The following is a 12039-nucleotide window of genomic DNA, read 5'->3' as shown; positions in this document are numbered from 1 at the left end:
TATAAAATGGAAAATATTGGATTCTTATTAAGCTCTCCAGTTTTTATATTCCCTTTTCAAGAATATAGCTTTAACTGGGACTGAAACACCATTGCCCCTTTCCCTTTCCAACAGAAAACTTTAATTGGTCTAGTTTGGATCATCAGCCCATCTTTCATTCATCTTTTGGTCAAGGGAACAAAATGGTGTAAGTGTAGAATCATTATACCCTCTAGTTCCATCCACATTGTTGCAAATGGCAAGATTTCATTTTTGATGGAGCATAATATTCCATTATAGATATAGATAGATAGATAGATAGATAGATAGATAGATAGATACGTATGATATATATTACATCTTCTTTACCCATTCGTCTGTCAATGGACATCTGTGCTCTTTCCATTGTTTGGCTACTGTGGACATTGCTGCTATAAACATTGGGGTGCAGGTGTCCCTTCAGATCACATTTGTATCTTTGGGGAAAGTACCCAGTAGTGCAATTGCTGGGTCATAGGGTAGCTCTACTTTCAACTTTTTGGGGAAACTCCATATTGTTTTCCAGAGTGGCTACACCAGTTTGCATGCCTACCAACAGTGTAGGAGGGTTCCCCTTTCTTTGCATCCTCGCCAACATCTGTTGTTCCCTGACTTGTTAATTTTAGCCATTCTGACCGGTGTAAGGTGGTATCTCATTGTGATTTTGTTTGTATTTCCCTAACGCCAAGTGATGTTGAGCACTTTTTCATGTGTCTGTTGGTCATCTGGATGTCTGCTTTGGAGAAATATCTGTTCATGTCTTCTGTCCATTTCTTGATTGGATTATTTGTTCTTTGGGTGTTGAGTTTGATAAGTTCTTTATAGGTTTTGGATACTAGCCCTTTATTCTTAATTAGAATCTAATTTCATTTTGGATTATGCACTAACATCCAAAAATGACCTTGAGGGTTTTTGTTATTGTTTTTATAAGTATTACCTACCTTTGACAGATGCTGATATCAATATTCTGCTGATTTCGGGGTGACTGGGTGTCTCAGTCATTAAGCGTCTGCCTTCGGCCCAGGGCATGATCCCAGGGTCCTGGGATCGAGCCCCGCATCCGGCTCCCTGCTCCACTGGGAGCCTGCTTCTTCCTCTCCCACTCCCCCTGCTTAGGCTTCCTCTCTCGCTGGCTCTCTCTCTGTCAAATAAATAAATAAAATCTTTAAAAAAATATATTCTGCTGATTTCAAAAAGATGTTGCAAGTATTATATTCTTAGTTCTTTGCAATAACTTAAATAGAATTTAGATTTAAACAATTTAAATAGAATTAGCAATACTGGTTGGCTTAAGTGTTAAAATAATTTGGACTTAATTCCTAGTGAAGGTTGTTCATGGCAATTCTGGGGTCTCCAGCATTTTTCCCAGTTGTGGTCCTAAATCCATCTGAAATGGAGGCAGCAAATTTCAAAGTTCTTGCTGGTGTGAATACAAACTGGTGGTGGTTGCAGGAAGTGATGTTGAGGAAAGTGCACTGACAAGCCAGCTAATCCAGAACCACTTTGTAGCTGAATATGATCCCACCACAGAGGATTCTTACTGAAAACAGGTGGTTATAGATGGTGAAACCTGTCTGTTGGACATACTGTGTACAGCTGGTCAAGAAGAGTACACTGCCATGAGAGAGCAGCACCTGAGGACAGGTAAAGGCTTCCTCTGTGTATCTGCCATCACTAATAGCAAATCATTTGCAGTCATTAACTTCTACAGGGGACAGATTAAGCAAGTAAAAGACTCAGGGGGTGTACCTATGATGCTAGTAGGAAACAAGTGTGATTTGTCAACAAGAACAGTTGACACAAAACAAGCCCACCAACTGGCCAAGAGTTATGGGGTTCTATTCACTGAAACCTCAGCCAAGACCAGAAGATTGTCGAAGATGCCTTTTACACATTGGTAAGAGGTGTTTTTTAAGTATCAAATGAAGAAACTCAACAGCAATAATGATGGGACTCAAGGTTGAATGGGGTTACCATGCATAGTGATGTAACAAATACTTTTAAAGTTAGAGCATCAAAAAAGAGCCACTGTCTAGCTGTACCAACACCCTGGTCTTGAATTCCCTGGAGGAGAAGCAACACTGTTGCAAATACAGTCTCGCAAAGAAGCTCCTGCTACTTCAACTCTCAGTAGATCAGTACAATATTCTCTATTTGAGAAGTTCTATGAATAACTACCTTCTCACCTGGTTGTCTGACCAGAGCAATGAACCACTATTTTCCACCCTGGGTTCTCCCACACTACACACGAATAAACTTCTGCCATCCCAAGTTTTTTACCTGAAAAGCAATTCATGCTCTGAAACAGGGAATATAACTGAAGACATGAAATTCTGTAGGAATTCTAAAGTAACAACTGCTGGTGACTTTTTGTTTTTTTTTTTAATGTTGAACATGGAACTATGTTGGGTTTTGGAGAAATGTCATAAATAATCAAGTTTTTGCTAGAAAATCACATACTTCATTTAGGTTGTCATATTCATTTATATAGAATTGAATAAATATTCTCATTTAAAAATATCTTCTATGTTTTTCATTTTTAAATTTGGTAAAAATCATAATAAACTAGAATAATACTACTTATCCATTTAAGGGAAGAGATATTAAGGACATTATAAGCAAATGCAATTCAAGAGTTGATGAAAGCATAATCTGTCATAGGATAAACAATTTGCTCCAATGAAGTCACATGGATTAATTGTTGAAGTTCAGTTTTTTTCACTTACTTGTTGTTGAATCTTACGTAATTTATTTAACTTCTCTGAGTCCCACATTTTAAAAATACTGAGGAAAGAATGCGTGCCTTAAAATACCCTGTCAGGATCATTGAGATAATCAATATAATTGACTAGTAGAGCAATAACACAGAGTTAATGCTCAGCAAATTTTATTTTCATGTAAGATAGAGTTTACCACTAGACAGAGTTTATTTTAGAAATCAAGGATGGGGGCGCCTGGGTGGCACAGCGGTTAAGCGTCTGCCATCGGCTCAGGGCGTGATCCCGGCGTGATGGGATCAAGCCCCACATCAGGCTCCTCTGCTATGAGCCTGCTTCTTCCTCTCCCACTCCCCCTGCTTGTGTTCCCTCTCTCGCTGGCTGTCTCTATCTCTGTCAAATAAATAAATAAAATCTTTAAAAAAAAAAAAAAAAGAAATCAAGGATGATTCAATGTTTTGAGTTTAAATAAAATTAAATAAGGAAAATTAAGTGATCACCAAATGAATGATTACATCAATACCAATACCTCAACCTAACAAAAAATTTATAAATGATACAGAGAACAACACTGAATTTTTTTCCACAATATGTCTCTAAAAGACTAGTGATATAAAAATAAGTCACATATTTTAAATCATTAAATTCTAATTAGATAAGATATTAATTGGGTTAAATATTAATTAATTGTATCAGTTAAATGAAATTATCTAATTAGATTAAATTAATTAAAACAAAACTTTAATTGATTAAATACATTTTTTTCTTTCACAATAATGTTGTAACCCTGAAACTAATATAATATTGCATGCTAACTATACTTCAATAAAAACGTTTGCTCAGGGGCACCTAGGTGGCTCAGTCTGTTAAGTACCTGCCTTTGGCTCAGGTCATGATCCCGGGGTCCTGGGACTGAGCCCCACATCAGACTCCCTGCTCGGTGGGGAGCTTGCTTCTCCCTCTCCCTCTGCCTGCTGCTCCCGTGCTTGTGCTCTCTCTCTGTCAAATAAATAATTTTTTTTAAAAAAACTCTCAAAAAAAAAAAGTTTGCTCAGAATTGAAAGAGTCCTGTTAATTCTGTCTATTGATTCTCTCACGGCTGCATGTTATGGCTGCTAAAAATAGGAAATCTAGATTTGCAATGCAACCTCCAGTTTTTAAAAAATGCCCCAAGATAACCAATGTATGACCAAAAATCACCCAGTTCAAGCAGTGCAATTGTCTGATGCAAGATATAGACTGCAGTGGGACATGTGGTGGAAATCAAGGACCAAACAGCATTGCTTGTGAAACAGTAGTTTATCCTGTTTCATGTGCGGGAGTTTTGCATTATACCCAACTAAAAAGCTAGTATCAAAGAAAGCTGTACTGTGTATTTTATAATTTTGCCATGACATATTTCTTACAAATTTCACATATACATGTACATATACACACATTCATATGTATTTTACTAAATGTATACCCATGTTGCTGTAGTAACTGGGTCAGTGTGGGTGCCAACTTCATATGGTCACTTGGCAATTATGAATATTTCATTATATCAGACACATTTCAGTGTTTATCTCTGAGGGCAGAAGTATGGATTTCAGAAGCTTTGGTTCCAAAAGAACCTAGATTCATTAAATAATTTTACTCACACTTTCCCGGATAATTTTTTGTGCTATGTATCATACATACTAACATATTTATGTGGGAGTAATGGGAGAAGCGGAATCACCAGATATACATATATAGAAATGCTATTACTGGCTGAGTCAAAATGACTTGTTGGTCATAAATTTCCATTCTGATGACCTAGCTAAAACAAATTAAATATATTCCAATATGACTAGATGCCCCTAAAGGCTAACATTTAAATAAAATTTTCCATCACTAGGGCATATACATTCACTTACAGACACACATACACGTGCGCGCACGCACACACACACACACACACACACACACACACTGATTTGTTTTAAATTACACCTTCTTATTGTACTGCAAGCTCCATGAGGACAATGATTTGCACATTGCTAAAGTCCAATATCTATATTGTATATATTCAGGAAATTGTATAGATTCAGTAAATGTTTGTTAAATCAATAAATATGTATATGATAATATAAAAAATAATTCATAGATATATTTTAAAGCAGCACTCACATAAAATTTTGTTGGCACAGACTTGGCCACTCATTGAAACATTACCTATGGTTGTTTTCTCATCACAATAGCAGATTTGAGCAGTTGCATCAGGGACAGTATGGCCCACAAAGCCTAATAAATCTACTATTGGGCCCTTTACAGACATTTGCTAGCCCATTTCCCAGAAGCATAATCTTTAAGTTTATGTGAATAAACGCAAATTAAATGAATATTGTTACTGAATACGATTTTGGAATTTCCGGCCAATACAATACTAGAAACAGATAAAAACAAACAATGGAAAGATGCAGAGTAAGATAAAACTATGAGAAGATATTACATTTATGTGAAAAATGAAAATTAATTATAAAATTATTACAATTAGAAAATGTTTTCTTCATAGTGGCCAAATTAATTAATTTGAAATATATTTTTTGAGTGCATACTGTTCACCAGAATTTGCACTTGGTAGGACAGATTTTTAATAGATGCCTATACAGTATCACAATTTGTCTTTTTATCTTCTTTCCATAATCCTCTTTAGCCTAGTACTATTACAACCACTCTTCAAGTACCTCTGATGGTATCCTTTTCTGGAGCATACACATCTCAACTAATCGGGTCATTTCCCTGCTTTTTGGTGGCTACCCACCATATTTACTGTGCTTTACAAAGTCCTTCACAATGTTGCCTCAGTCCAAGACCCCCTCAAGGTATATAGTCCAATGGTAGGGGCGTGGGCTTTGAAGTCACCCAGTTTGTGTTCAAATCTTGACTCCACTTCTAACAAACTGAATGAATTTGAACAAGTTACTTATCCCTTCTCTGCCTTCATTTTTTCATTTATAAAATGGGAATAGTAATTATATCTATGTAATCAGTTGCTAAAAATTAAATAACTTATGTAAAGTGTAGACAAAAGTCCTTGAAAGGTAGTTAGCACTCAGTAAATTAGGCTGCGATTACCTGTGCAATTTCAAGTCTTCCAAATTCATATCCCCCACCCCAGGATTACTTTTACAACACTAAACAAACTAAGGCTATGATCGTGAGAGTTCTTTCCTTATGTTGCTCCCTTTGACATTCCCACACCTGTCCTGCTGTGGCTTGACTATGTCCTACTTTGACTTCAGGTCTCTGTCCAAAATTATGAAGATCTGAGATTTAACTCTGTTTGTAGGTTAGCTAGTTAGCCAGCCCCAGTTTCATGGATGCTGGCAGAAGACATGAGATTCCTAGGTCAGGGACAAAGGACTTTATTACTCGTGGTAATAGCAGAAAGAGTTTCAGTATTTGTTCTGGTTCTCTGAGCCCAATTTCCACAGGATGATGCAAAGAGGGTCAAGCAACACATGCAGTAGATCATCTTACTGGATAGCAACCCTGAGCTTAGAGAAGCTGACTTTTATAATAGTCAGAAAGCATGTCTGTCTTTGCTGTCAAGACAGACACTATATATTCCAAAACCATAAGCAAATCTGCCCTTTGCTCTGGAGTGAAACATTGTTATCTCTATTTTCCAAGGCTATTTACTGTATAACATTAGTGAAAAGATTGTTGAGAACAAGGGCAGTCAGTGTTTCTGCTACCAGGAGGTTTTCGAAATGCAAGAGTGCTATGGGACAATGATATCTTAACAGTCTCCAGAGAATTCTTCTATTCTGTATTTCCTTAAGATAGGGTTATTGACCCATGTAAGCTCCTTGAAAACAAATTCCCTATATTTTTCACCAGTTATCCCAATTCCTAGTATAGCTCCTTGCACATAGTAGGCATTCAAAAATGTTTTTGAGCAAAATTCGAGAGTCTAGTGTAAATGACATTATTTTTATTCCTACTGTTACTACCATAACCAGTTGGAGAATAAAATTTAAAAATATATCTCATTCATATGAGCAACAACTTATAAATACTTCAGCATTGTGCATACTTCATGAAAAATGTGCACTAAGTATATATAGAAATCTACAAAATGACTTTAGTGAAATAAAGATTTTGGTATATAAAGCTACATGCATAAAGATGGAGCAGCACAGGCTTTGAATTGCAATGAGAAAACAGGGATTTTATTTGCATCTTTGCAACTTAAAAAGCTACATGCTCTCAGAGAAAAAGGGGAAGTCTTCATAACTTTTTATGCTTTTATTCAACAATAATTTACTGATGCCTTAAGTAGGTGCCAGGTCCTTTTTCAATAGCGACTGTCTTTATTAACCAACCCCCATTATTAAGAGTGTCTCCTTAGAGCAAACCTATAATTGATACAATAAAAGCATTTTTCTTATTTCTAAGCTTAGTGACCATATAGGAAAAATGTTTGTGTCTTCTTAATAATATACATATTATTATGTATATATTATGCATAGTATGATATAAGCTATCATATATATTATATATACAAGTATGTATATATTATATGGATAGTATCTTACTCATATAATTAAATATCATTTTACTCTTATAAAGAAGGGGCAATTCACAATATAAAATTTGATATTTGTTTTCAAAGCTAACCAAAGCAGATAGTTAGAAAACTAAAAAATGGCATAAATTTGAATTATCTCAGTAAAGGCCAAAACTATACATAGCATTTTTCCTTCATTGTGTATAGAGACTCCTGGAAAAAAAAAAGTGACTAATTAATTATTTTACACCACACAGCTAAATGATAATGCTCAGCATTGGTGTAATAACCAGGTCCCCTGGACAAGACCGTCTCATTATCACTCCCAATAAAATAGCACTTCAGTATTCTGCAAGACTGCCATTACTGTCAAGGATCGTTGGGTGGTGTTTACAAATAGTTAACCAGCCTTCCTCACAGCTGTTCAAAATTGAGGGCTCATGAACACTTATGCAAGCAGAGTAAAATCTTATAAGCACAGATGAGCAGGAAGAGCGGTGATACACCAAATGCATAACAAATAAGAATTTTAATTCATCTCATCACGAAAACAATAAGAGATGAAGAAAGAGAGGACAGAGGCCCTGGATGCCCAGAATTAGAGACTTAACTTGGATCAACAGTGCCTGTCAGACTTAATGAAGATTGTTTATAAACACAAATTTGGCATATTTTAGAGCTGAATGTAAGAATAACTGCTCAAGTGCTATTCTAGTTGTGTGGCTGATGTTCGGGGATATTTTTAATTTAATCATTGCTTTGACAATGGGGAATCTAGGCCACAAGGCATTCAGATACTTGCATAATTAAAGTTTCTCTGGGATACTTCACATGCCATGTTTTAGAAGATGCTTAATACTCTCCTAAGATTTGGTTACTCAATTTATATTTGTTTGTGAAATATGCAGACCAAAATCCTTAGGTGGTAGTATTTTCCTACTTAATCCATTGTAAAAAGAACCACGTAGCAAAATCTCAATCGTTATTTTGTGGTTTTAAAACTAAGTCCAACCTCCTCACTTTAGAGGAAACTGAGACAAACAGAGATCAGTGAAAGTCTTTCCTGAAGATCCAAACAAGGTAAGTGACAGCTCAGGTCTCCTGCACCTTAGTCTAGAGTTATTTCTACCATTCATCAGTCTTTCAAAGTGAAGTTATTCTATAAGTGAGAATCTGGGGTGTAACATTCTAAGAAATCAAATTTATCAATAGATATAACATAAAGAATCCCAGTCTGCATATGCTGCTTCTGAAAAGCATGGACTTTGATATTTCATAATTTTCAGTTTCTTCTACTGTCATTTAATGGCAGTGGCACATTCATTTTGAGGACGATTTAGCTAGATGAGATAGGGCACTAAAATTTCATCTAGATCTTTGTTTTCAGACCTGTGATTTAAAATTTAGTTCACTACTTTCCTAATAAGGAAATTCAGATTTGTTTCAAAATACCAAATTGTATTTTTAGACATCCTCTTGGTAAGTATACATGGATTAATGACTTCCAATGTAGTAACATAAAATAATAATTTGGGGAGTTTCAAAGAAATCTACATTCATTCAAATATTAGCTTTATTTTACAGACTTTTTTTTTCAGTCACTGTACTTATTTTCTCTAATTCCATTGATGGTAAAATGTTAAGAGTAAGATATTTATTATAATTAATTTTATTTAATTTTCATTAGCCAGAAAATAATTCAATGAACCTCTCTCTGATCCTCAAGTAAGCCTTAAGGTCCCTGTAAACTATCTAATCATTTTCTAGTTTGCATTCTTTATAGTACATGCTGATATACAGTTAACTCTAACCCCTTTAATACACTGAAGTGGTGTAGTACCATCTTTAATACCCTACATATGGCCACTATTTTAATACCTTAAGAGTCTGAGTTCATGAAACTATCATTTGCCTTCATAATGCCTACAGAACAAAGTCTAAATTTGTAAGAAATCTTTTTAAAATGTTCATGGTTTTGCCTATTATAGTTCTTCCTATTCTCCAGCAAAAAACATTCTGTTCCACACTGGTAAGTTGTTCTATTAGCTCCTAACATTTAGATCATGCATTTCTTCAACAGATATTCATTGAAACAACATTGCTATAAACTATAGTAACAACTGAGTTATGTAAAATAATTTAGTAATCAGTTAAACAAATTTAAAAATATTAATTATTAATGTAGTATGTTAAGTACAGTATATGCAAGTTATTTAATGGGCACTGTAGGAAATGCATGAATATGATATAATTACTACCTGAAATAACTGAAATAATTTTAATGCCCAGTGAAAACATTAACCACATTAGATCCATAAATAAATAAATATTTAAAAATGTAGTTAAATTAATACTTTTTATTATTTATTTTTCTAGTGGTACAGACTTTCTACCTCCTGTTCCCATCTCTTGTTGCAGAGTTCCCGATCTATATAATGCTAACACTAATCAAAAGAAAATTGAAGTAGCTATATAATTCCAGACAATGCAGAGTTAGAACAAGGATTGCGGTAGCACTACACAATAAAAAGGAATTAATTCTCCAGAATGTAATAACAATCCTAAATGTATATGCACCTAACAATAGAATGAAACATGAGAGACTATGGACTATGAGAAACAAACTGAGGACTTCAGAGGGGAGGAGGGTGGGGGAATGGGATAGACGGGTGATGGGTGGTAAGGAGGGCACGTATTGCATGGTGCACTGGATGTTATAACCAACTAATGAAGCATTGAACTTTACATCAGAAACCAGGGATGTACAGTATGGTGACTAACACAATATAATAAAAAATCATTAAAAAAAAAGAAATAAAAAAAAACAATAGAGGATCAAAATATATGAGATAAAAAGAGAACTGCAAGAAGAAATTTTAAAAATCCACTAATATAGCTGGAGATTTCAATGTCTCTCAGTAATTGACAGGCAAACAAAAAATCAGCAAACAAGGAGACAGAAAATCAGCAAATTTGTAGATGATCAGAGCAGCACTATTAATCAACTGGATCTAATTCATATTTATAGAGCAGTCCATCTAACAACAGCAAACTACATACTCTTCGGAAGCTCACATGAAACATTCACCCACATAAAGTACATTCTGGGCCATAAAACACATCTTAACAAATTAAAAGGAATAGAAATCACATAAAATTTGTTTTCACACAACAGAATCAAATTAGAAATCAATAACAAAAAGATGGTTGGAAAACCCCAAATATTAACCCAATTCTCAATAATATATGGGTCAAGGAAAAACTCAAGAGAAATTTTTTTTTTTAAAGATTTTATGTATTTATTTGACAGAGGGAGACAGCACAAGCAGGGAGAGCTGCACCAGATGGTGAGGAGAAGCCGACTCCACGCTGAGAGGGAGCCCAATGCAGGACTCGATCCCAGGACCCTGGGATCATGACCTGGGCCAAAGGCAGACGCTTAACTGACTGAGCCACCCAAGTGCCCCTCAAGAGAAATTTTATAAAAATATTTTGAACTAAGTGAGAAAATAATTATTTATAAAAATTTGTGGGATACTATATAAGCAGTGCTGAGAGGGAATTTTACATTAGATGCATACATTAGAAAAATTGAGGATCTGGGGCGCCTGGGTAGCGCAGTCGTTAAGCGTCTGTCTTCGGCTCAGGGCGTGATCCCGGCATTCTGGGATCGAGCCCCACATCAGGCTCTTCCGCTATGAGCCTGCTTCTTCCTCTTCCACTCCCCCTGCTTGTGTTCCCTCTCTCACTGGCTGTCTCTCTGTCAAATAAATAAATAAAATCTTAAAAAAAAAAAAGAAAAAAAAGAAAAATTGAGAATCGAAAATCAATAACTGAAGCTTCCATCTTAGTAAAGAAAGAGAAATAAGTACAATGTATGCCTAAATCAAGTAGAAGAAAGAATAATAAAAATGAGAACAGAAATATATGAAATTGAAAAGAGGAAAACAATAGGGGAAATGAAAACAAAAGCGAATATTTGAAAATATCAATAAAATTGATGAGCTCCCAGCATGACTAACCAACAAAAAGAGTGAGAAGCAAAAATTACATACATAACAAACAAAAAGAAGTCATCATTACTGATTCTGTGGATATTAAATGTATAATGAGGGAATACTATAAACAACTCTATGTTCACAAATTTGGTAAGTTAGGTGAAATAGACAAATTCCTTGAAAGACACAAAACATAAAATACACACAAGGAAATTAACCCTATGTCTATTAAAGCAATTTTATCAATAATTAATAACCTTCCAAAAGAGAAAGCACTAGGGCCAGAGGGTTTCACAGGTGAATTCTACCACAAATTTAAGGAATAAACAATATTATTTTTTCACAATTTCTTCCAGAAAATAGAAGCTATACACTATCTTTCTGCACTTATACTATGAGTTCAGCATTATTCTAATACCAAAACCAGATAGGGGCTCCTGGGTCACTCAGTTGTTAAGCGTCTGCCTTTGGCTCAGGGCGTGATCCCAGCTTTATGGGATCGAGCCCCACATCAGGTTCCTTTGCTGGGAGCCTGCTTCTTCCTCTCCCATTCCCCCTGCTTGTGTTCCCTCTCTCACTGGCTGTCTCTCTCTCTCTCAAATAAATAAATAAAATCTTTAAAAAAAAAATACCAGAACCAGATAAAAACAGTACGAGAAAACTAAACTACACAATATTTCATGAACACAGACATAACAATTTTCAACAAAATATTTCTAAATTGAAGCCAATAAACAACTGCACACCACAAGAAAATGGGATTCATTCC

The 12039-nt window shown here is 35.2% G+C and overlaps 1 pseudogene; it reads left to right on the top strand.

Moving 5' to 3' along the window:
- The window catches only part of LOC100476397, a 60142-nt pseudogene extending 58133 nt beyond the window's left edge, over nt 1–2009 (top strand).
- Nucleotides 2010–12039: the final 10030 nt, after the last annotated feature.

Source organism: Ailuropoda melanoleuca, chromosome 2, assembly GCF_002007445.2.
Source record: "Ailuropoda melanoleuca isolate Jingjing chromosome 2, ASM200744v2, whole genome shotgun sequence".
NCBI lineage: Eukaryota > Metazoa > Chordata > Mammalia > Carnivora > Ursidae > Ailuropoda > Ailuropoda melanoleuca.
The sequence above is the reverse complement of the archived record's forward strand: the minus strand, read 5'-3'. Positions and strand labels throughout refer to the sequence as shown.